Genomic DNA, 26,456 nt, shown 5'->3' with positions numbered 1-26,456 from the left:
AGGGAAGATCAGATAATATCTTTAGATCTGATCTTTTCTGAAGAGACTTTGATTTATATAGATTACCCTCCTGAACTTTGCCATTTTCATTACTCTGATAATTCCATAGTCTATTAGTCCATAATAGCCTTCCTGGTGCTTCATATTGCTGTGGTTTTGCCCATCATGCCCTCTGTCTCCCCCCCACATACACACATACAAACACAGAATTTCCACCCAGAGGAAATCTAGTGCCTGTTTTATAGTTCACCTATTTGTACTTCTCTGTAGATGAACTAGCCTTTGCTTCTCTATAATCCCATTTTTAGATGATTATAACCCAAATGGGAGACAGCATATCCTAGGAAAACATTGATGTGAAGGGGATTAATTTAGAGTCACACATTCCCTTCATCTAAAAAAAGAATTTAAAAAAAATTAATCTTTTCTTTAAAAAAAATCATTATCATGACTTCCTGCACTTTCCCTCAGTCCCTCAAAATATCCTACTTCTACATATTTGCAGCTAAATATATTTTTGTTCTGACACAGTTGGGGTTTGGGGTGGAGGAGTGAATCCTTCAATTTAGTAACTGAACTCTAACAGTTTGTGTATAATATGGACCAATTGCTTTGGGCATTATTTTATCATAATCTGAGACCCCAAAATACTCCAATATAAAAATCAGCAACTAAATATATAGAGTATGTCACAGCAAGTTATATGGTCTAGGCTTGCAATGGAGTTTTGCTTAAAATTTTAACCAATCTGATAACAATTCATACTTGAAAAATTTCAAAGCTAACTCTAACATAACCCTTAGTGGGTTCAATCTTTCTCAGTACCAAGACACAAAATATAAAAGCTTGTAGGCTCTCATTGGCAAAGTCTAATTTGATTCCCATCACTCTCCACACCCTTCTGGACTCATGTATAAAGTAGCTGTGCCCCATACATCATAAATCAAATTCCATTTGAGGGCTGTACTACAGGGGTTGCACATGAACAATATACTTGGTGGGAGGGAAGGGCATGGAGGAGTAGAGGGAAATTCCACTTTTACCTCCCCCAAAGACAGTTTCAATCAGAACAGAATCAGGTTCAGTGATAGCAACTTCCCTCAGTTCCAGGAACTTCCAAGTATGACAAGTGTCTGCACAGTCAATTGACTACTCTTTAGGATGGGATCCCTCCTATTAGGAAGTGTATGTGAATCATACTGGCTGGGAGTAAATGAATAAAACATATTTATTAAGATACAATTTATTATGATCTAAACACTGTGCTAAGCCCCAATGATATAAATATAAAAGTGAAGACAGTTCCTGACCACAAGGAGTTGATACTCTAATAGAGGGATATGACACATTTAGAGGAATGGTATTCAAAGAGGGATGTTTTGGACTGGAAAGTAGCAGAGACGATGAATGATGATATATATGCTGGAGGTGCCTGACCCACCCCTTCTCAATATCAAGGTCTTTTTGCTGCTGGTGCCTGGCTGAAAACTATGGATTTCCTGAGCCCTTCCATTTGCCTTTTGCTTTCTTCCTTCTATTTAAGGCTTCATGATTTCAATCTACTTCTTTGCTTTGATTTGTACCCCATTTCTAGACTGGTCTTCTGGGTATTTATCTAAGTTGAACTTGTTTCTGAACTCATCTGTGTCAGCAAGCACCCTGATATACATAGGAGGACCTGCTATCACAGATTCTTAGATCTGGATTTGTCAAAGGAAAGCAACTTTCAAGGGGTCAACAATCAGTTTAATCAAGCACATATACCATTCACTTAGTTTAAGGGAAAAAAATCAGCACCCTTAACTTCAGAGAAAATACAGAGAAATCTAAATGAACAGATAGTGCTTCCAAACTGTCTGACAATAAGCAATATATACATCAGAAATCAGCAGACAGACAGAACTGCCTGTCAGAAAAGGAAGCAGCAACATCTGGGTTTTCATAAGCCAGAGGAGAGCTGATTAGTGGCTTCCCAGAGTCTCATCTGACACACAAACCTTCTTTCAAAAACTAAGCCCCAAAGTCAAACCTCATCTCAGAGTCTACACACTTTTTCATGCCAGAAGGCATCACAACCCTTGAGAATCAGTGCCTCATTAGAAACTTAACAAAAAGTGTGGGCCTTCCTTCAAATCTTCCCAGGCCCATTAATGAGTGGGGAAGATCTGTAATCACATTAAAATAATTAACAATGCAAATACCTATACTATTTCTAATTAAAGGAACTCTTGTTTCTCTATCTTACTCCTGGTAAAGACTCTTGGTTGATAAAGGCAAGATTCAATCAAAGGCATTTGATTATGCTAAAACAAAAACAGCAAAAGATCCTACTTTGCTTGCCATTACATCATCTCACCTCTTTTCTCTGATCCTCCTGCCTTTTTTGGTCCCAATCTTGGAATCCGATTATGATTTTATGATTAATAGGATTCCAGCATTAACCATACAACCATTTCCTGAATGTAAATTATAATAAAGTATAAACTACCTGAAGTCATTTTCCCAGCATGTTAAAGTTCCAGAAATGAGTGTTTCTTAACTTCTGTATGGCCAAAGTCCACTAAATTGTAAAAGCACACTTACATCATTTTTATACTTTTATTAATCAATCGTGTCTTATACTTTTGACAATCTATTACCCTGTGACTTCTACAGACCATCCTGGTGGCTTTCCAGACCAAAAGCCCGCTCCTTAGCCACTTCTCTTCTGTATTATCTTCTATTAGAATGTAAGCTCCTTGAGGAACAAGAACTCTCTTGCTTTTCATATTTGTACACAGTGTGGCAAAGGTTTAGTACATTTTTAAGCGTTAATAGTTTAAATAATATTTTAAAGCTTTGATAGCTTAAAAATTCACTAAGAACTTTGGGGTATCCATTACTTAAAAGAGTATCGTATGTAGAAAGCACTTAAAAAATGCTTTTTCATTCATTTCATTAGTCTATCTTTTACGCTGCTAGTCATATATATTCATATGATCCTTTGAGATAAATTAAGTATATATCTAGGCTTTGTTTATTCTTATTTTACAGATGAAAACAACTGAGGCTCAAAGAGATGATACCCTGCTTCACATAGTGAATTAATTAATTGTCAGAAGTAGATTTCTAAATTTACTGATTGCTCTTCATGAGCACTGTCCCTTGTACATTGTAGCCTCCCTTACTCAGCTGGTCTTAATTTCTCAGTGCCTAGCTTACCACCAGGAAATGATTTAGGCCCTGAGGAGCAAAGAGTTCAATGAACCACTGCATGAGATGTAGCAGATAAGGTAAGTGCTTAGAGATTCCACTTGTTTACTTGCTCTTTGCCTGGAACACCTTAGCCTACTCCTTATTTTGTTCATGCATTAAAGAGAAGTCAATGATCAACTCTTAAATAACATTGTTCATTTACTCCATGTTTGGCAACCATTTGTTGAAAGATTGCACTTTGATTTCCTCACATGCAGGAAGTACATGTTTTCTTAACACAAAGAAGAGAGCTGAATAGATGAATATGATGCCAGAGACAACGCAGAGAAAATGAAATTCCTTCTTCTGAACCTGAGCTAAGAGTAAGGGACTTGTCTCTTTCACGTTTAAAATATGTAAAAGATAAAGCAAAAAGTTTTACTTTTCCACAGTGAATCTTAGAATATTAGTAGCAGAAGAAATCTGAAAAAATATCTAGCTTCCCTAGATGATAAGGGTATGGAAACTGAGGACAGAAAGGTGACACAGCAGTGAGATATATAGATATGAATATACAAATATACAAATATCCAATAATATAATACAAAGGCAATAGTACAAATAAACACACAAATGTTATATCATTTGATCTCCATAACAACCCTGAGGTAGGTGCTATTATTATCCCTATTTTAGTTATGGTAAGTAAGGCAGGCAGAGATTAATTGACTTGCCCAGTGTCACACAGCTAGCAAATTTCTGAGACTGATTTTGAACTCAAGTCTTCCAGATCTTAGGCCTAGCTTTCTATTCACTCTGGAACCTCAACTGTCTTCAAAGCCAGTTGTCAATTTATTACATCATGGTGACTCCTCTCACAACTATATAGATTACTTGGTTTTCTTTCTTTTCCAAATGAAATTAAGTTTTAATTAGGGTTACATGTCCATGAATGCATGAGAATCTTTTTATTTCTGCCATTTTAATGGACTTGCACAAAGCCTTCATTTTACTCTATCAGGCTTAGGCAAAAATGTCAAGCTTGAAATTTTTAATTAAGGCATAAGTCATTGAACTGGGCAATATATAACCTTTACAATAGAAGTGTAAAAAGAGCCTTAAACAATGAAATCTATTCTTGTTCATCCATATTGTGGACATTATCCAGTGTTTTATCTATTACCATAAACTCCTCTAGAATATATAGTTGCGAATCAGTTTATTTTTGCCATTTTAATAGTTGGATTGGACTCACCATCATAAAACTAATTTAACTGGCCATGAAGAAATCATTAGCTAATTTTTAAAAAATGCCAAAATGATTATGATGTGACAGGTTACATGGTCATATAAAGACAAAGTATAAGCCAGGTATTTGGTGAACTATATTGGGCCTCAGGAGTACCATTCAATGACTATGGAAGAAATTTACCAAACAGTACCGTAATTGATCATATTTTTCCCCATGTTTTTCTTCTTACAAATAATGAAAAATTGCGGCGGAGCCAAGATGGCGGAGTAGAAAGACACACATACACATAGCTCTGAACCCACAACCCACAGAACGGCTAGAGGGGACCAACTCACCGTGAATTCTGCACCCAGAGGCCACAGAATATTGGAACGAGGGAGATTTCAGTTCTGGAGAGACCTACAAACCTCTCACAGGGGGTCCTTTGTGCTGCGGACTAGGCGCTGGGACTGGGAGCTGAGTGCAGCCCTGCCGTGGCCATGGCACTGAGAGGAAAAGATCCGAGCAGGCTTCGGGGACAGGATCTCCAGTGGCCACGCGGGTCCCTCCACCCACAGAGGGACCTGCAAACCTCTCGCAAAAGGTCCATTGCGCTGCAGACGCAGAGCCCAGCCCAGACCTGCGGCGGCTGCGGCTCAGAGAGGTACAGACCCGAGCAGGCTTCAGGGACGGGATCTCCAGTGGCGGCACAATCCCCTCCACCCACAGGTGATGGGGGTCGGTGAGAGAGTCTCTTTGGCGGATCGAGAGGGGAGTGGGGTGCCCCCATGGATCGGGCCCCCCCGGGAGATAGAAGCTGAGATGCGGCTGCAGACAGGGGCTCCCCAAGCGGGCGGGAGCCTGGATCCATTGTGGAAGGTGTGTACATAAACCCCCTGAGGGAACTGAGCCTGAGAGGCGGCCCTGCCCTGACCTGACCACCTGAACATAATCTCATACTGAATAGCAGCCCTGCCCCGCCAAAAGCCCTAAGGCTGGAAGCAGCATTTGAATCTCAGTCCCCAAATGCTGGCTGGGAGGACCAGGAGGTGAGGTGGGTGTGAGGAGAATATTCAGAGCTCAAGTCACTGGCTGGGGAGAATGCCCAGAAAAGGGAAAAGAAATAAAACTATTGAAGGCTACTTTTTTGGAGAACAGACATTTCCTCCCTTCCTTTCTGATGAGGAAGAACAATGCTTACCATCAGGCAAAGACACAGAAATCATGGATTCTGTGTCCCAGCCCACCCAATGGGCTCAGGCCATGGAAGAGCTCAAAAAGAATTTTGAAAATCAAGTTAGAGAGGTGGAGGAAAAACTGGGAAGAGAAATGAGAGGGATGAAAGAGAAGCATGAAAAGCAGATCAGCTCTCTGCTAAAGGAGACCCAAAAAAATGTTGAAGAAATTAACACCTTGAAAACTAGCCTAACTCAATTGGCAAAAGAGGTTCAAAAAGCCAATGAGGAGAAGAATGCTTTCAAAAGCAGAATTAGCCAAATGGAAAAGGAGATTCAAAAGCTCACTGAAGAAAATAGTTCTTTCAAAACTAGAATGGCACAGATGGACGCTAAGGACTTTGTGAGAAAGACAGATATCACAGAACATAGCAAGAAGATTGGAAAAATGGAAGATAATGTGAAATATCTTATTGGAAAAACAACTGACCTGGAAAATAGATTCAGGAGAGACAATGTAAAAATTCTGGGACTACCTGAAAACCATGATCAAAAGAAGAGCCTAGACATCATCTTCCATGAAATTAACAAGGAAAACTGCCCTGAGATTCTAGAATCAGAGGGCAAAATAAATATTCAAGGAATCCACAGAACACTGCATAAAAGAGATCCAAAAAGAGAAACTCCTAGGAACATTGTGGCCAAATTCCAGAATTCCCAGGTGAAAGAGAAAATATTGCAAGCAGCTAGAAAGAAACAATTCAAATATTGTGGAAATACAATCAGGATAACACAAGATCTAGCACCCTCTACATTAAGGGATCGAAGGGAATGGAATAGGATATTCCAGAAGTCAAAGGAACTAGGACTAAAACCAAGAATCACCTACCCAGCAAAACTGAGTATAATACTTCAGGAGAAAAAATGGTCTTTCAACGAAATAGAGGATTTTCAAATTTTCTTGATGAAAAGACCAGAGCTGAAAAGAAAATTTGACTTTCAAACACAAGAATGAAGAGAACCATGAAAAGGTGAACAGCAAAGAGAAGTCATAAGGGACTTACTAAAGTTGAACTGTTTACATTCCTACATGGAAAGACAATATTTGTAACTCTTGAAACATTTCAGTATCTGGGTACTGGGTGGGAGTACACACACACACATGCACACACGCACACATACATAGAGACAGAGTGCACAGAGTGAATTGAAGAGGATGGGATCATATCTTAAAAAAAATTAAATCAAGCAATGAGAGAGAAATATATTGGGAGGAGAAAGGGAGAAATTGAATGGGGCAAATTATCTCTCATAAAAGAGGCAAGCAAAAGACTCATTAGTGGAGAGATAAAGAGGGGAGGCGAGAGGAAAACATGAGGTCTACTCTCATCACATTCCACTAAAGGAAAGAATAAAATGCACACTCATTTTGGTAGGAAAACCTATCTCACAATACAGGAGAGTGGGGGACAAGGGCACAAGCAGGGTGGGGGGGAGGATAGAGGGGAGGGCATGGGGAGGAGAATGCAATCTGAGGTCGACACTCATGGGGAGGGAAAGGATCATAAGAGAATAGAAGTAATGGGGGACAGGATAGATGGAGGGAAATATAGTTAGTCCTATACAACACAACTAGTATGGAAATCATTTGCAAAACTACACAGATTTGGCCTATATTGAATTGCTTGTCTTCCAGAGGGAAGGGGTGGAGAGGGAGGGAGCTAAAGAAGTTGGAACTCAAAGTGTTAGGATCAAATGTAATGTTCTTACCACTGGGAAATAAGAAATACAGGTTAAGGGGTCAAGAAAGCTATCTGGCCCTACAAGACAAAAGAGAAGACGGAGACAAGGGCAGAGAGGGAGGATAGAAGAGAGAGCAGATTGGACACAGGGGCAATTAGAATTCTTGGGTTTGGGGGGGGAGGGGATAAAAGGGGAGAAAATTTGTAACCCAAAATTTTGTGAAAATAAATGTTAAAAATTAAATTAAAAAAAAATAAATAAAAATAAAAAATAAAAATAAATAAATAAATAAATAATGAAAAATTAAGGTTTGTGTCATTTTTTGGCCTTTATAAATCCAACTGATTAATTTCTATGTATAGTGCAATTTTTAAATGTGCTTATTTAACTCTGACCCACCTCAATTTTTACCCTGTAGTTTCAATTGGATATAGTATATTTTCATTTCTATCTCAGTACTAAGCTGGGCATTCTTAAAACAAGTGACATTTTAATTTAGAGGTCAGGGAGAAAATAAATCTGTGATATAAGCTGTGTGATAAGTTCATATAGCTCCCAATGTACCTTGCAATTAATCTACATGACATCCATTATTGAAACTTAAGATCATTAGGACAGGAAACTTGGCAAGGACATAGTACTAAGTTCTAAACATTGGTTTCTGATGTTATTTCAGAAAAGAAGCTGAAACTTTCCCAGGATAGCATATCATGTATTATCTGGAGAACTTGAAATGAATCCCTAGTTAATTCAGAAATCACCTGGTAAAAGGAAGGGAAATGTGTAAAGAAAATATGTATTGACTATAAACTATATGCTGTGAAAACTTTATTCCACTTTTGACATAATGAGTGTAATCTTTATCTACATTGTTTTGATCCTTTCAGATTGTCTTAGGTACATATACTATATGCCTATTTTCACATAATAACTTCAAAATAGCTGCATATTGAGTGAAAAATTAAATATCAAATAATTTCTCCATTAACTGCCAGTAGAATTTGAAATATGCATCCATCATTTCTTTTTACTGTAACAACATAATAATTCAGTAGTAACAATCCTGAGATTGACTCCAAGGACCATCCTGTCTTTGTGAGTACATAATATAATTCTTCCATAAAATCCTTGCCATGTTACTCAAATGAACAGTTAATCTACATGATCTTTGTACACTGATTCAAAGTAATCATATATGACAATGAAACACACAATTAATTCACCTTTGATTAGGAGATGAAGCATAGTATTATAGAAACTAAACTAATAGTCAGGAACCTGAGTTCTAATCTAAGCTATTTTGTTTGCCAAACAAGGAAGCTGGATAATAATCTAAAACCAGAGAATTATGGAATCTTATTGGAAAATACCTTAAAGAAGATTTATTCCAAACTCTAAATCCTTTAGGGATTTCTTCTGGAGTATCATTCACAGATCGTCATCTAGCCTCTACATTATTACTTCTAGTGACTGAGAAGCTCAGTATCCATAAGATAACTCATTCTATTATTTTCTTTAATTTCCACTAATTGTGAGCATGTTCTTTCTAATATAATCAGTGATTTCTTGATTGTTAAGTTCAATTCTTTGCTCTCAGTCTTCAATGTCCCTGACCTCCTTGCCCCTTTTGATGTTGTTGATCACTCTTTCCTCCTAGGTACACTGTTGTTTTTTGGGTTTTTTTGGGGGGGGGTGAGCATCTGACACTACTGTTTCCTGGTTCTCAAATAAATTGCATGACCACTCTCTGTCTTCCTATGCTAAATAATCCTCCCTCACCTGCCTTAATGTCAGTGTTGTATAGGATGCCATTTTCTTTTCCCTCTTTATTTCATCTCTTTTGATGATATCATCAGCTTCCATGGGTTTAAGGAAATCTACAGTGATGATTCCTAAATCTTTCTTTCAAGTCCTAATTTCTCTTCTGAATTCCAGCTACACATAATCAGCTGCTTGTTGGATAGTTTCTCCTGAATGCCCCATAGACATTCAAATTCACATGTCCAAAGCAAAATTTATAAATGTATACATACATACAAATATATGCATATATATACACATGTGTGTTTATGTATGTATGTGTGTCTGTGTGTGAGTGTACACACACACTTCTTCTAAATTTACTTATTTGTGTTAAGAATAACTTTATCATCCAAAGTATCCAGATTTATAACTTAGGAGTAATACTTGACTCTTCCCTCTTCATCATCCCCTGTATCCATTCAGACATAAATGTAGTCAAATCTCCCTCTACAGCATCTATCCCTTTTCTCCTACTTACAGAAATATGACAAAACCATTGAGGTCCCTGAGAAGGTGTAGAAAATAATAACACACTGGAGACAATAACTTGGGAAATGCACACAATTACAGAACATGGTACGGATAGTCCCTTAAAGAAGACTGAAAATGGAAACCCAGACAGATGAATAAGGAAATGTGCATTTATTAAGGGTCTACTATACATAAACTATCTAACTTGATTATCACAACAACCCTAGGACATAGGTGTTAGTATTATCCCCATTTTCCAGTTAGGGAAATTGTAGTAGAGGTAAGTGACTTGCTCAGAGTCACACAATGTCTAAGGCAACATCGGAACTTAAATATTCTGACTCCAGGTCCAGTTCTTCATCTACCATACCACCTAGATGCCAGTGATAGGAGGAGAACCAAGAGAGAGTAGTGTTACAAAAATGAAGGGAAGATGGAATATCCATGAAGATATTCTTGAACATGGTCAGCATTATCAAATGCTATAAACAGGCAAGAACAATTTGTTCTTAAATCAGAGAATCTGCATCAGACTTGAGTGGTGAGGTTGTAAGCCAGATTCCAAAGGATTTATGACTTGGAGAGGAAGAAATAGAGGCAACAAATGTACACAGGTTTCTTGTTCTTATTTTATAGTTTAGCTAAGAAAGAAATACAATGTGTTGGCTTGATGAAATTGGAGAATCTAGGGAAGGGTTTGTTTGTTTACTTGTATTAAGTTGGGGGATACTTGGGCATGTCTGAAGTCAGGAGAAAAGGAGCTAGTAACTAGGGAGAGGTTAAAGTTTATTAAAAGAATTCAGTTGATTGAGAGAGTGAGGAAGTAATATGTTAGAGAAGAAAGGAGGAAATCAGATGAAGGGCAAAAATAAAGGATTTGGCTTTGGCAAGGAAAAGGGTTACCTCATTATCAGAGATTGGAGGGGGAAATAGAAGGGGAAAAATCTGCAAGAAGTTTTGAGAGAAGGAAAGAAAGAGGACCTCATGGCAAATAGCCTTATTTTTTTTTCAGTCAAGTAAGATGATAAGTTTCCTTTGAGAGATTTGGGAGGGAAAACTAGAAACCTTAAAAAGAAAATATTTGAATGAGTTTCTGTAGGGAGTGAGACAGGGAAACATTTAGAGGTGGGGGAGGATGGAAGAATAAACTTACTTACCCTTCAACAGTGACCCAGATGGCTCTGGAGGAGAAGTGAGGCTAGTGACCTGCACAGCCCTCCCTCACTCAAAACAAAGTCAAATGCAAGTCATGTCATTATTTCTCTGATGGCATGGTCTTCTTTGGCAACGAAAGATGAACACAAACGTGAACACGAACACACACATACACACGCACAGTTTAGCTTAGAGAACAAATTTGTAGTGTTACCAATTCTTACAATTGTGTTACTTCCTCTAGTTCTTTCTTGTAGCACATAAGCCAGATTGGAGGAGGCAGATGGTAGGAGTAATCAAGGAATAGGATCTGGAAAGAGATGAGTTGGAGAAGAGATAAGAATGCTTTTCCATTAGGATTCCTCCCCCACACAGTTGCCAAAATAGCCATTAGAAATAGATCTGACAATATCATACTCCTATTCAAAAATCTTCAGTGGCTCTCTATTATGTAGATAATAAAAGAAAAGAAATAAAAAAGAAAAAAGGAAAGAATAATATTTTAAAAATATTTAAAGCTCTCCATGATCTTACTCCTACTCATCTTTCTATTCTTATTTCACAGTATTCCTACTTATGGACTCCATGTTCCAGTAAGGCTGGGCTACTAACTGTTCTCTGAACTTGATGCTCCATCTCCTACTCCTCATATTTTACACAAGTTGTTCACCATGGCCAGAATGCATCCTTTCTAACTCCCAGAATTCATGCTTTTTTTTGAAGGCTCAGCTTAGATGTTCTCTTTATCACTGAAGCTCTAATTCCTCCTACCATTAGTGGGCCTCTTCTTCCTCAATTTTCCTGGCTTATTTATGTTCATGTTACATACCCCTACAGAATGTAAGGTCCTTGGTTACAGTGACTCTCTCCATAGTATTTTATTATTTTGAGAATCCAACACAGTGCCAAGTATATATTTTGAAACTTTAATACTTTAATAAATCTAAAATCTTATTGATTTGGGCATTCTCTTCAGTGATATATTGAAGTCCTTCTTTGCCCTCCCAAAATTCTTGTTCATATTCTTCTAGAAATGTGTTATAAGGGTGCCACACAATGTAGTAAGGGCCTTTCTCTAAAATACTTGACCTTCTGTGTTGTGAATAAATTTTTGGAGAGTAATTAAGAGTGCTCAAGAGCACAAAGGATCACAAGTCAGGAAGTTTAATGCTCATAGACATACAAGGATGTGGCTCTCCAGCCATTCATGCCCATGGAGCATGTCCTTGATCATACCATGGGATTCATATCCTGATTGAAGATCCAGAGATCTGGGTCTATAACTTGTATATTATTGTTGTTGCTAGACAGATTCACAAGACTAAGTGAGAGGGGGAGCTTAGTGGCAGTCAATCAGTGAGTGACTTGGCCTGCAATCCTTATCAATCACAAGAGTGCTGTGATTGAAGAGTTTGCTAACCTTACATAGCAGGATTAATTGAAGTTTTCTAAACTAATTTTCATCAGGAAAGTCTTGGATTTCTTATATAAGTGAAACACAATAAATAAGAAATTCCCAGGACATAGATTGAGTCAATCAGTAGTCAGAGAGAATCAGTTCTGTCTCAAAATACTAGAGCTAGCAATTGGCTGATTCTCACCTGTATATACTGATGGAGCCCAAGGGTCATCAGTCATCAGATGTCATCAGACATTAGTCATCCCTCACTCTTGCCAAGGCATATTTTCCCATGATGCCTTTCTCTAATGTTATCTTTTTATGCTGCTTCTCTTATACAATTTTTCATTACTAATATGTTAAAACCTATGTGTGTCCACAATGTACTGCTCATTTTGCTTTAAGACATTCTCAGGCTAAACTCATCAAAGAATCTGTTATTCTGTTTGTTCTTTGCTTTTCTCTGTATCCTCCATGCTTAACATAGTACCTGGTATGTAGTATATATAAATGTTTATTGACTGACTTTTTGGCATTAACAAATACAGATTTTTTTTTCATAAGCTGTCTCCATCTTATGATGATCATAAAATTCATTCTTCTAAATACAGAATTTATATTTAACCTTTTTAAAATACCACTTTTCTTTTGTTTGCATCTACTAGTTCAACCCATGTGTTTGAATGTTGATTCTGTCATGCAGTCTATTATGTACTCCTCTAAGTTTTGTGTCAGCTATAAATTTGATCAGTATGCCTTCTACATCTCAATAATAACAATTAACTCTTTAAAGGTCAAGAATTTCTTTTACATACACTACTGCATTTGATTCTCACTTAGCGATGTGAGCTAAGCATCGCTGCAAGTATTATTCCTGTTTAACAAATTAGAAAGCTCAGAGAGTTTAAGTGACTTATTAACACAAAAGTGTAAAGGTGCAGTTTGAATCCAACCAAGTCTTCCCACCTGGAATCAGGAACACTCAATCCTCTGTACTACACTGTCTTATTCAAGTTGTTGATACAAATGTTGAGCAGGAAAGGGTCAAGGAGATAAATTATGATGCTTTTTGCTGAAGATTTTCCTCCAGAGTGATAATAGTCCATTAGAAAATATTTTTTTGAGTGCCATCATTCAACACTCTATGAACAATCATGATTGATATATATAAATGGATAAGAACTTTAGCATCAGGATTTGCCATGGAATCAGGAAGACTTGGATTTAAAGCCTTGCCTTTGTTCAACATAGGCAATACATTTACCCTCGCAGTGTCTTGGTCAATTATGCATTGGCATAGGGCATTTCTAAACTATTCAATCCCATACCTATTCTTAGTGACTACATATTTGCTTCTAGTGATGATAGTATTTTTTTTTCTAATTGCCTATGTGAACAAAAAAATCAGCTACTTAATGATTAATTCTAGTATTTTGCCATAGATAAATGTCAAACTTACCAGTCTCTAGTTTCCAGACAGTATCATAAAGTTCTCTGAGTCTCTAAATAGTCTAATTTTAAAAACTGGAACATTTATCTTCCTGTCATCTGTAACCTCCTTTTCTACTATATACCTTAAATATTACTAACAAAGATTCATTAGTCATATCTGTGATGTCTTTTAGTACCTCGTCATGAAAATTGTTTTTGCCTGAGACTCAAATTCATTTAAAGCAAATAAATGTTCTCTTTCCACCTATCATGAGCCTCAATGATTTCTCAACCATGATTTATTGGCATCTCCACTTTATTTTTATGATTATGATGATTATTCTTCTTGGAAGAGAAGTCAGCTATCATGTATTCTCTCATAATTAATGTTATATCAGCTTTGATCAATAATAGACCTTTCTGGTCCATCTTGTTGTTTATAATATAGTTTTGCTTTGAAAGATACAAGGTTGTCTTCTCTTAATGGTATTTTATTTTTCCCAATTAAATGTCGACAATTTTTAACGTTAATCTTTACAAGATTTTGAGTTCCAAATTCTTCTCACTTCCTCCACCCCCACTTTCTAAAATAGCAGGCAATTTAATATAGATTATATATGTGCTATCATGTACAACACATTTCCATATTAGTCACAGTTTTGAAAGAAGAAACAGATAAAAAGGAAAAAAACAAAAAAACAAAAAAGTATGGAAAAAGTATGCATTGATTTGCATTCAGAGTTCATAAGTTTTTTATCTGGACGTGGGTAACATTTTCCCTTCTGGGTTCTTTGTCCTTGTCTTAGATCATTATGTTGTAGTTAAGAGCTGAGTCATTCAGAGTTGCTCATCAAACAGCGTTGCTGATTTTGTGTACAATGCTTTCCTGTTTCTGCTCATTTCACTTTGCATTGATTTGTACAAGTCTTTCCACTTTTTTTAAAAATCTGCCTGTTCATCATTTATTATTGTATAATAGTATTTCATCACATTCATATACCACAACTTGTTCATCCATTCCTGAATTGATGGACAACCCCTCAATTTCCAATACTTTTCCACCACAAAACAATGTCATAAATATTTTGCAAATGTAGGTCCTTTTCTCTTTTATATGATCTGTTTGGGATACAGACCTAATAGTGGTATTGATAGATCAAAAGGTATGCACAGTTCAGATTGCCCTTTAGGCATATTTCTAAAATGCTCTACAAGAGTGGTTGGATCTGTTCAGAATTCTACCAACAGTGCATCTGTGTCCAAATTTTCCCACATCCTCTCCAAAATTTATCATTTTACTTTTTTTGTCATATTAACCAAGCTGATATGTTTGAGGTGGTATCTCAGAGTTGTTTTATTTGTATTTTTCTAATTAAAAGTGAATTAGAGCACTTCTTCATATACCTATACATAACTTTGATTTCTTCATCTGAAAACTGCTTGTTCATATCCTGTGACCACTTATCTATCAAATGGGAAATGACTTATTTATTCTTATAAATTCAGTCCTCTATACATTTGAGAAATGAGGCCTTTATGAGAGACATTTGCTGTAAAGATTGTTTCCTAGCTTTCTGCTTTCCTTGTAAACTAGGTTGCATTAGTTTCATTTGTACAAACATTTTTTAGTTTAATATAATCAAAATTGTCAATTTTACATTTTGTAATGTTTTCTATCTCTTGTTTTGTCATGAAACTATAGCCTACTTAACTTCTTTAAGAATTTGAATATCATATTATTTGTGGCATACATGTTTATTATTGATATTAATTCATTGTCTATGGTACCATTTAGTGAGTTGAAGTTTCCTACCTTATCTCTTTTAATTAGGTTTATTTTTGATTTTGTTATATCTGAGATCAGGGTTGCTACCCCTGCTTTCTTTTTAACTTCAGCTGAACCACACTAGATTCTTCTCCAACCCATTACCTTTAATCTGTATGCATTTCTTGCTTCAAGAGTGTTTCTTCTAAATAACATATTGTAGGGTTCTGGTTTTTCATCCACTCTATTATCCATTTCCATTTTATGGGAGAATTCACCCCATTCACATTCACAGTTGTGATTACTACTTCATCCTGTTTATCCTCCTTTTTGTCTTCTCTCTCCTTTTACTTTCCCCCTCTTCAATTGTGTTTGGCTTGCCCTGTCCTGTGTAAGTCTCGCCTTCTTTACTAAAACTTTGCCCCTCAAACTTCACTAATGGATAAAATAGATTCCTATATTCAACTAATTCTGTATATTATTCCTTCTTTGAGCCAATGCTGATGAGAGTTAGGTTCAAGAGATGTTCATTTCCCACCCTCCCATTTTCTCCTCTAATGTAATAGCTTTTTGACCCTCTACATGGGAAATAATTTACCTCATTCTACATTTCCCTTCCTTCTCTACTCATTGAACAGCTTTTCTTCATCATTTATTTTTTATGTCATTCCTTCAAATTCATCTTATACCATACCCTCCATCTATTTATATTCCTTCTAGCAGAATTATTAGTGGTACACTTATCAAGAACAACCAGTTCTTGATGAAGGGATATAAATAGTTCAGTTCCATTGAATCTCTTGTGTTTTCTTTTATTTTCTTTTAGATTTCCCTTGGATCTTTATATTGGCTATCATTTTTGGTGTTGTTGTTATTCAATCCCAGTTGTCTGCTTATGAAATCTTGAAATCTTTCATTTTATTGGATGACTTTTTATTTCCTTGATCCCCAATCCTATAATGTTTCAGCTGCTAAATTCTGAAAGTATAATCCTAAATACAATTCCTGATATTTGAATTTTTTCTTTATGGCCACTTGCAGTATTTTTTTCTTTAACCTGATAGTTCTGAAATTTGGTTACAACATTCCTTGGAGGTTTTATTTTGGGATATCTTTCCTGAGGTGATTGGTGGATTGTTTTAATGCCTATTTTACTTTCTGGCTCTAGGATATCAGGACAGTTTTCCTTGATGATTTATTGAAAGATGCTGTCAAGATCTCCTTTTGATTATGGCTTTCAGGCAGTCCACTGATTCTGATGTTGTGTCTCCTGGATCTATTTTCCAGGTCAGTGGTTTTATCTGAGGAGGTATTTTACATTTTCTTCTATTTTTTCATTCTGTTGAGTTTGTTTGATTGATTTTTCAAGTTTCACAGAGTCATTAGCTTCCACTTGCCCAATTCTAACTTTTAAGAAGTTGTTTTCCTTAATTAGCTTTTGTATCTCCTTTTCCATATGACCAGTTCTACTATTAAAGCAGGTTCACCCCACCCAAACTGTTTACTCTTTTTTTACATAAGTCTCTTGTATCATTCTCAATTCTTTTCCGAATATTTTTTTGCCTCTGATATATTAGTTTTAAATTTCCTTTTAATGACTTCCATGAGTTCTTTCTGGGCCTGAGACCACTTACTGCTTTAATTTGGGATTTTGTCTTCAGGTATTTTGATGTTGTTGTCCTCTTCTGAGTTTGTGTCTTTATCTTCCTTCTCACCAATAACTTTCAATGGTCAGATTCTTTTATTTGTTTGTTATTGTTATTGTTTGATCATCTTTTTTTTGCCTTTTTCTTTTCTTTTAAATTTTAACTCTGCTGCAGAGTGGAAGGGGCACTGCCTCAGGCATTGTGCCAGATGATGAAGGTCCAGGCTATTTACCTGGTGATGCATGGATGTTACTCTGAGACCCACAGGGGATCCTTACATCTGGTTCTGCATTGAGGGGTTGCAAGAGGGGGTGGCTGTGGTGCTGGAGATTATAGAGGTCTGGCAGTTTACCTGGTGCTTAGTGAGGGTCCTAATGGTGTTGTCTGGATCATGCTGAGGCTAGTGTGATGTTTCTGTGTTTCCCTGGGTCTATACTAAAGCACATCATTGTCTTGCTGCTAAAGGTTGCCTATTTACCTTGGACTATGCTGAAGCATGTGGAAGTTCTTAGAGTTGGAGTCTTCCCATTCCCCTGGCTAAGTTGAGGCCCATTTGGGGTCCTGGTGTTATTAAAGACTTGCCCATGGTCATACAAATTAAATATCTGAGATGAGATTTGAACCCACATTGCATTTCTCTGACTTCAAGTTAACTATTCTAAATTAAGCACTTACCATACTGTCTGTGAAATTATCCATCATCCCCACTTTCTTGTCCTGCATGATTTTTGTTAAATCTACCTATTAATCTTTCGAGAAAATCTGTCTAACATGCTTTAAGTTTTAGCTGAATATTGAATATTAAACCATTGACATAAACAAGATTCTCCCTAGATCATTCATTATAAAGCCAGATTTCCCTAAAACATTCTGACCTGAAGACATATATTCTTTTATATTTAAGCTAAAGGTATATGACTATGCAGGACCTTTATAATAACTGATGTCCTGTCATATTTCTTCTCTGTTTCCTTATATAAGTGGAGGGGGAATTCTAGGAGTAAGGCTGATAGAGACAGAACTGACCTGGGAGAGTGCACAGGAGGGAAGTCTATACCATCTTAATACCCTCAACATTTCATTTCTTTAACCCTATGTTCTTTCATTTGTTTTGTGTTGTTTTGTCCCACATCCCTTTCAAAAGTAACTTTCCCAGTACTCCAGGGCTGGAAACCTTAGTGTAAGACATTCCAATCACTTCAAGCTCTAAAACACTATGATTCTACAACTTCTTGTTGACTCTATGAGACTGCAATGTTTAAGCAGCCCCACCTGCCATGCCATTGAACCAAGCATTCAACAAAACCCATTGGCTAAAATATCTAGGTGGAGGTGATTGGAAGCAGTACCTAACAGTACACAAATACCATACTGTGCTCCCTTAATTAACTTCTCTCTGCCAAATATAAATAATGCTTCCTTGGGAGAAAAAGTTACCAGTCCAAGAATCTGTTCTAATTCTTATAAGAATTAATGAACAATTAATCAAATAATTGTCAAGTGCCTGGGCAAATCTTTTAGTAACCTCTTTAAGTGTCAATTTTCTCATCTGTAAAACAATAGTTACTTACTGAACACTTTTTTGTACCAAGAATTGTAGAGCCCATCTAGGTGCTACAGGGGAAACATGGGTACCCCTGTCTTTAAGGAACCCATAATATAAATACAAAGATAAAATTAACCAAATGAAACAAAGAATAATTGAGTGATACCTGAGGCATTAAGGGAAACAGGATTCAGAAAAGGGATGAATCATGAATTTAGAAATCTGTATTATATAATGCTGTCTCCACCACAGCTCAGCTATCTCTTCTAGGGCATCATTTGACTCATTTGTAAAATAAGAGATTTGAACTGTCACCAAGGTTCCTTCTGACATCAGTTCTCTGACTCTAAATCTAAAACATGCTAAAATAGACTAGTTATAAAAGGTTCAATGGGGCTTTATAATAGCTTTATAATGAATGATCTAGGGAGAATCTTGTTTATGTCAATGGTTTAATATTCAATATTCAGCTAAAGCTTAAAGCATGTTAGATAGATTTTCTTGGAAGATTAATAGGTAGATTTAATAAAAATCATGCAGGACAAGAAAGTGGGGATGATGGACAATTTCACAGACAATATCGTAAGTGCTTGATTTAGAACACTTAACTTGAAGTCAGAGACAGTGTTTAATAAATGCTTACTGTAGGTTACACACTTTAGTAAATACTGGGGATACAAAAGAAGACAAAAAAATTGTTCCTGCCCTCAAGAAGCTCACATTCTAAGGGTGGAAACAAAATTCAAACAATTATATACATGTAAGGTAGACATAGATAAAATGAGAGGTAATCCTAGAGGGAAGAGACTGGCAAGAGGAGGGGCTGGAAAAGAACTCCTATAGAAAGGAGAATTTGAATTGAATCTTGAAGGAATGCACAGAATTCAGGAAGCAAAAGTAAGGAAGATGAACATTCCAGGCATAGGGGATAGAGCTGACTCTTAACCAAAGGGAAGGTGGAAAACAATTTTCTTTTGACTAATAGCCTAAGTAAAACCTTGCCTGGTCTGTGTGAGAAGCCTGTCCTGACCAAGGAATATAGTACATTTGCTGGGAGAGTATGTAGATATATGGTGAACCAAATGAGAGAATATTTTAAAAATCAGATGAAAAGTTGTGGACCTAATGTGGTTGATAATAGGGAGTAGATTCATGAGCAAGGGACTGCTGTGAAGGAGGGAAAGAGAAACTAAAGCCAGTATAGTTAACCCAGCAGGTTATTTCAGTTACCAAAATGTAAGATCAGAACATAGTCTAGGATATCGGCAATTGGAATGGAAAGGAAAGATTAAATTCAGGATATCATGAAGGAAGAAATGACAGGATTTGGTAACATATTATCCTTCTGAGGTGTATTTACACGCCATTTGGTTTTGTTGGCATCATTGAAGTATAATTTTGTCTCTTGAAACAGACAAAAAAACAACTATATGCCAAAAGAGAAAATGTTTCTCACTCTGCAGGACACAGAGCTCAAAACAGCAAAATGATGATTCACAGAATGAGGCAGGCAATTTAATGCCCTTCTTACTTTCTCTCACATATTGTTATACCATCATCTCATGTGACAATTACCATTGAGCTTTTCAAATAGATGGTTTGAATTTTCTTTCATTTATAATATTATATTATCATACTTAACTATTTTGCTTTGTTTTAAAACATTTGTAACATTGCAAATGATTTTATGATATTTCATGATTATGTTTTCATATGGGAGAACATATCTAATCTTAAAAGGGTTATCTGAATAAAAAGAGGGATTGAAAATACAGAATTTTACTTTATTTCCTACTTTGTAGAAATGGTCTATTGTATTTATCAAGGAATAATGCTCAAAGAAAAGTGAACCTAAATTCTCTTTATTTTTAGTATCATTCTGCTAGCTTGTCCCCAAAACATTTAAAAAAATTTTTGCCACGTTATGTGATTATTACAAATTTTTGTCATGCAGTAAACGAGCATTTATTGTGCACTTCTTCTATGCCATTAAAAGAATGACACTATTTCAGTGCTTTGCACTAGGGATCTGAAGGAAAAACTGGGTTTCTACCCTCAGAGATCTCATATTCTAATCATCATTGGCAGTTTTAAAAGACAGGTGTCTCACAAATATTGCCATGGAAAATAATGTGATTAATGTAAAACACTTAATGTTATCATTGATTAAAATAATTCCCTTCATTATAAACACCCCAATGCATTATTTAGTACTTGGGGCAATGGAATCTATCTAATGATAGTTACTGTAGTGAACCTAGAACCCAGAAGTCTTAGGATAGTAGAGAAGAGTTTTTTTGATGAGAACTAAAGAAACTGAATTTGTAAAAAATTACTCACTGTCAAGTTTTCAGAAAATGAAAAATATTTCTGACATCACTTTGAAAGGCTGTGCTTTGGATAATTATAGCCACAAACATCATAAAGTAGGGTATGATAATTGATGGCTGGTATGATGAAAGATATGTTAATTTTCATCTCTGTTTTAACTTTCCTAAAATTATACTTAAAATTGCAATAAAATACCCAAATAAGGACAGCCATAGGGCAATTAGAAAGTAATGATTCTCATATAAATTCTAGTATAAATAAATAATAAAGTCTGGAAGGAATTTGCAACCATGTTTCAGTTGCCTTCTCCCTCTCCTCCTCTGACTCTCTTTTACCATTGATGAGATCCTCCTAAAACTTGCATTTTGAGGAAGGACTCAGACCAGCAATCTTTCATTTTCCAGACTTTATTACAATGTGCCTCTCTACCCTTTTTCAGCAACCTTTTTTATTGTTTTGTCTTCCTTCATCATAATGTAAGTTCCTTGAGGTCAAGGACTGTCTTTCTGTTTGTTTGTATTTGAATGCCCAGAGTTTACCACAGTGCCTGGCACACAGTGGGTACTTCACATATGCTTGATGATTTGATTCAACTTCAGATAACATAATTCCCTTATATTATGTTTTCAGATTTACAAACTGCTTTACCCACAACAACCCTGGGAGGTAGATAGTACACACATTATGGACTCCATTTTCCAGATCTGAAAACTCAGTTTCTAGGAAGGTTAAGCGATGTGCCAATAATCACATAGCCAAGAAGTTTCTGATCTGAACCCAAGTCCCCTGATGCCAAATTAATCATTCTATCATTTAGGCTATACTGCTTTAAAAAAAAAAAAAAACATTAGAGGGAAAATCATTAGTTTTGGAGAGATGCACATTTTTAATAAAGGGAAACTTAACAGAGGGTAAACTATTTCTTCTAGGCCTTCTAGTTAGTGAGTAAACTGAGATTGTAAATCAGATAAAAAACTTTCAATTGAACATTCAGACCTCTTTGCTAACCACAGGCCTAAATTCCCTAGCTATTTATACCATTTGTTTACTTTTTGCATTTCCTTCCCTAGGACAGGGACTTTCTGCTTCTAGTCAGTTTCACTCCTAATTTTGGCGCATAAGTAAAGTTTCCAGTATGTCTGGAAAATGTTAAATCTAACAAATTCCTTTAAAAGAGACGATGGGAACATTCCTCCTGGGATTCAGTTATCCTGAGGATAGTATTATCAAGAATAAAGACCCCAAGAGAAGTACCAGTAAAAAAGAGCACAGTCATCAGCAATATTCCCTATTAAAAAATAATCAGCAAAAACAGAAACCTCTCTTCATCTCTCCAGAAAATATAGGAAAAACTCTTGGTGCTGAGCTATTGACTCCTTACACATCTCTGACTTCTGATGTATCACTCCCTAGGTATTGCATGTATAACATCAAGACTTCTGATCAATAGTATACCATTTTGCTCCAACTTTCTTACCTCAAAGTTGGCAATTCTTTTAGGTTTGAACATATCTGATTTACTATCAAGCCTATTTCAATGGAGGAATGAAAGAGGAAGGGAACAAAGACTTATGACACCCCAAGCACTGTATGAAGTGTTTTATAAATGTAATCTCTTTTATCCTCACAACTACCTTGGAAGGTCAGTGCTATCATTATCCCCATTTTACTGCTGAGGAAACCGAGACAAACAGAGATTGTGACTTAACCAAGGTCCCACATCTAATAATCCTCTGAGGCCAAATTTGAACTTAGATCTTCCTTACTCCAGTACCCTATCCACTGAGGAAATCAGATGCCTAACTGAATGATGAAAATTTGGATTCTTTCTATAACCATCTCATTTAAAAAGAAGTGATATTTGGTGCATAAGAAGATCCACTGAATTATTGTATGTTACTAATGTTTTGAGGAAGAGAGTAAGGAGACTAGCTATTAGTTAACAGGTGAGGCAGTGGTTAGAACACTGGGCCTGAAATTGGGAAGGTCTGAGTTTAAATTCTACATCATATACTTTCTTTGTGCCCCTGACCAAATAAATTAAACACTGTTTGCCTCAGGTTTTTGTTTGTTGGCTAGTCATTTTCAGCTATGACCAAGTCTTTGTGACCCCTTTTGGGGGTTTTCTTGGCAAAGATACTGTAGTGGTTTGCCATTTCCTCTTCCAGCTCATTTTATACATATGAAACTGAGACAAACAGAGTTAAGTGACTAGCCCAGGGTCACACAGCTAGTAAGCATCTGAGGACAGATTTGAACTCATGAAGATGAGTATAATATTAATGTAAGATTGATGGTGAGTGGGGGAAACAGCTAAAGATCTTCCCTGCCCATTAATAGGCCTCAGACACCTTTTGTTAATTTCTAATGAGGCACTGGGTCACTAGGGTCATGCCTCCAGCTCTGAAAAATGTGTATATACTCTACAGTAAGGTTTTGCTTTGGGGCTTATTTTTTGGAAGAAGGTTGGTGTTCCAGAGGAGACTATAGGTAGCCACTAAGGAGCCCCCTGGCTTTGAAAACCCAGTACTTCTCTCTCTGGTAATGATGCATGTATTGTCTATGGTCAGACAGTTGGAGCCCTGTCTGTTGGTCTTTATGTTTGCAATTTCTGCTTGTAATTTCTGTTTACATTTTCTCTGAAGTTCAGGGTGCTGACTTTTTCCCTGAACTAAGTGAATGATATATGTGCTTGATTAAAGTCATTGTTGCCCTCTCAAAATTTGCTTTCCTTCTAGAAAAGCAGATCTAAGAACTTGCACAGCAAGCCCTGCTATGTATGCCGAGTCCTTGCTATTACAATGAGCCTCCCTGACTCCAAGTCTAGTGCTCTGTTCACTGTGCCATGTAGCTGGCTCTTTGCCTGTTTACTCTTCTATAAAATGGGGTTCATAGCAGCTACTTCCCAGGGTTATAGTGAGGATAAAATGAGATATATGTATGGCACTTTGCAAACTTTAAAGCGTTATATATATATATATATAAACTATTGTTATGTTAACAGAAGGTTATCACTCGCCATTTCTGTTGTGTCTCAGTGTCTCTAATTATAAGCACATTCCTTTAATTTAAAAGAATTATTGGTAAAGACATGAAACATGAACTTTCAAGGCAATCCAAAAAACACTTATTAAGTTCCTTCTGTGTACATTTTGCTACATACTAATGATAAAAGGACAATATGAAAAGCAGTCCCTGGCATCAAGGAGTTTACATCGTTTAAGGTTTTAATAGAGCAGAGTATAACACTAAAATAACTAGGTAGTATATTGTGTCATCCTTTGCATTCAGTCTTTTTTTCAGTCCTTATATTCAGTCCTTATTCTAGCCTGACATGATCTGGTTGAATCCTGATATTATCATTTGATATATTCACAGTCCCTCATATATTTGTGTCATCTGTACATTTGCTAAGCCTGGCATCCATGTCTTAATCTAACGTATTGATGAGGGGGATAAATTGATAAAAATAGGATTTTAACATTTTTTTTTTCACAATGACATGACAGTTCTCATCAATAAAAAATTATTTGTTCCTACCAAGCCTAGGTCAGCTGCAGTATCTTGTGGAGAGGCTAATTTTTGTAGGAGCCTTGGCTTTCATTCTGTTAAAGCTGAAGGAAAACAGAGGAGTTACCATGGTGATCAAACTTACAAGGGGTTCTAAAGAGCCAATGATCTCTCACTTTTTCCCTCCCTGGGCAAAGTTTGCATTCTTAAATAATCTGATGGGCATTGTGGATGAATTGTTTTTATGTAACACTGGCATGCAGATCACTATTATGGAAAAAAGCAAGTAATTAATGGCAAAATGTTCAACTGACATTGAAAGAAATCTAGTCATGTCATTCTAATGGCAGAAAGGGAGGAAAGGGAAGAGACAAAGAGACATAGACAGACAGAGAAACAGAGATAAAGACAGAGACAGAGATAGGAGAGGGAGAGAGATGGAAATAAATAGATGGAGATATATCTGCACACTTCCCTATATATCCATGCATATATACATATATATGCATATAGACAGATATGTATGTTTATCTATGTACATATACATATGTGGCTATAGATATAGGGAGGTAGATGGGCTTGTTTTGGTATGAATGGGAGAAAATGGTCATCAGGCAACATGTATGTGGCTATGTCATCCTTCTCCCCACTTAAATGTTAGTAACATTCATTCTTCTAACGTTGACTGCTACAATTATTTAGCAGAGTGCTAAGAGTTAGCACTCAAAAAACAAACAAGTAGCACAAAAGTAAGTCCTTGAATCTCTAATTATTGTAATAAAGAATCTTATATGGGCATGTTTTGATTTCATTTACTTCTATGGTAACACAGTGGCTTATATTAAGAACATTTTCAGCATCTGTCAACCTAGGATGAAATGTAGTTTCAGCACAATGTTGAAAGAATGCTTAATATTTTATACATGGAAACTCACTTGAATGATGACAAAACTATAAAATGTTATGATATAATATCCACAGAACTCTCATAATTTGCTTCTGCTTATTCTTATGGCATTGGCAAAAGGTTTTTGGAAGTATAAATAAGATATATTTCACTATATTAGATGTATTAGTCATAAGATATATTTCACTATTTATCTAAAATTAGCTAAAATTTCACATGATTAGCTAAAATCCAAGCTATAAAATGAACATTATTTGAAAAAACTAAATCTTGATTTTTCATTAGATTACAAATAATAGAATTATATGAATTGGTGGATAGAAGGGTTAAATTCAACTGTTATTTTGGATCCAATAAACAAAGTGATTTGTCCAAAGTACACAGTAATTAGTGACTGAGTGAGGATCATAAAACAGTTCTCCTAATGTAATCCAATATAGATAACACTATGGCATGGCATCATTCAAAAACATTTATCTATATTTTTTAAAGTGCAAAGGAAATCTAACTTTGTTTCACTCAATCAATTTCTTGTTTCTAATAGGCTCACAAGGGAATTTGTGTTTGAGTTTTGGAGTTGTTTATTTTTTTAAATTTATGAATAGATGGTATGTCATTCACAATATTTCTAAAGGTAGTATTTATTATATCAGATATCACAGTGGATATCACAATGGATATATTACAATGGATAAAGTGATGGACCTGGAGTCAAGAAGATAAAATCTGACCTCAGACTTCTGAGAGCCAAGATGGTATGTTATTGATAATGCAGTTTTGCTTATTATTAATGTAATTTTGCTTCTTAATGGGAAGATCTTTCCCATCCATTAATAGGTCCTTAAGTCACATAGAAGCCTGAGTCACATGGAACAGGAAGGGGAAGAGCTAGAGCAGAGCTGAGAGGAAGTTGGTCAGAGAGCAATCAGAGATGGGAAAGGCAGCAACTAGCATGAGTGGGAGAGACTGTTTGTGATCTGTTTCATGGAATTGGTTCATGGGAAACCTAACTGAGGGAAGGTTTGGGGATGGTATTGCCTCCTGCATTGTTATCATGTATGGATTTCATCTTTGCTGTGATGGATTTGGTTTTCTGGTGTTGAGATTCGACTTTCAGGTGTTTGAATAAATGTTTAGTTCAGTCTTCCATATGAAGATTTTGTTGCATT

At 36.2% G+C, this 26,456-nt stretch overlaps 1 long non-coding RNA gene across 1 annotated transcript in view; it reads right to left on the bottom strand.

Annotated features, from left to right (window-relative positions):
- Positions 1-24,490, bottom strand: part of LOC140523837 (uncharacterized) — a 51,345-nt gene extending 26,855 nt beyond the window's left edge. Inside the window, exons 1-2 of the long non-coding RNA XR_011973487.1 lie at positions 24,411-24,490; positions 10,977-11,062 (exon numbers count right to left, since the gene is read on the bottom strand). This is a non-coding gene — a long non-coding RNA (uncharacterized lncRNA). The remainder of the gene's footprint in view (positions 1-10,976; positions 11,063-24,410) is intronic.
- Between the last annotated feature and the right edge of the window lie 1,966 nt (positions 24,491-26,456).

Source organism: Notamacropus eugenii, chromosome 2 (genome assembly GCF_028372415.1).
Source record: "Notamacropus eugenii isolate mMacEug1 chromosome 2, mMacEug1.pri_v2, whole genome shotgun sequence".
NCBI lineage: Eukaryota > Metazoa > Chordata > Mammalia > Diprotodontia > Macropodidae > Notamacropus > Notamacropus eugenii.
This window is presented reverse-complemented; position numbering and strand designations above follow the sequence as displayed.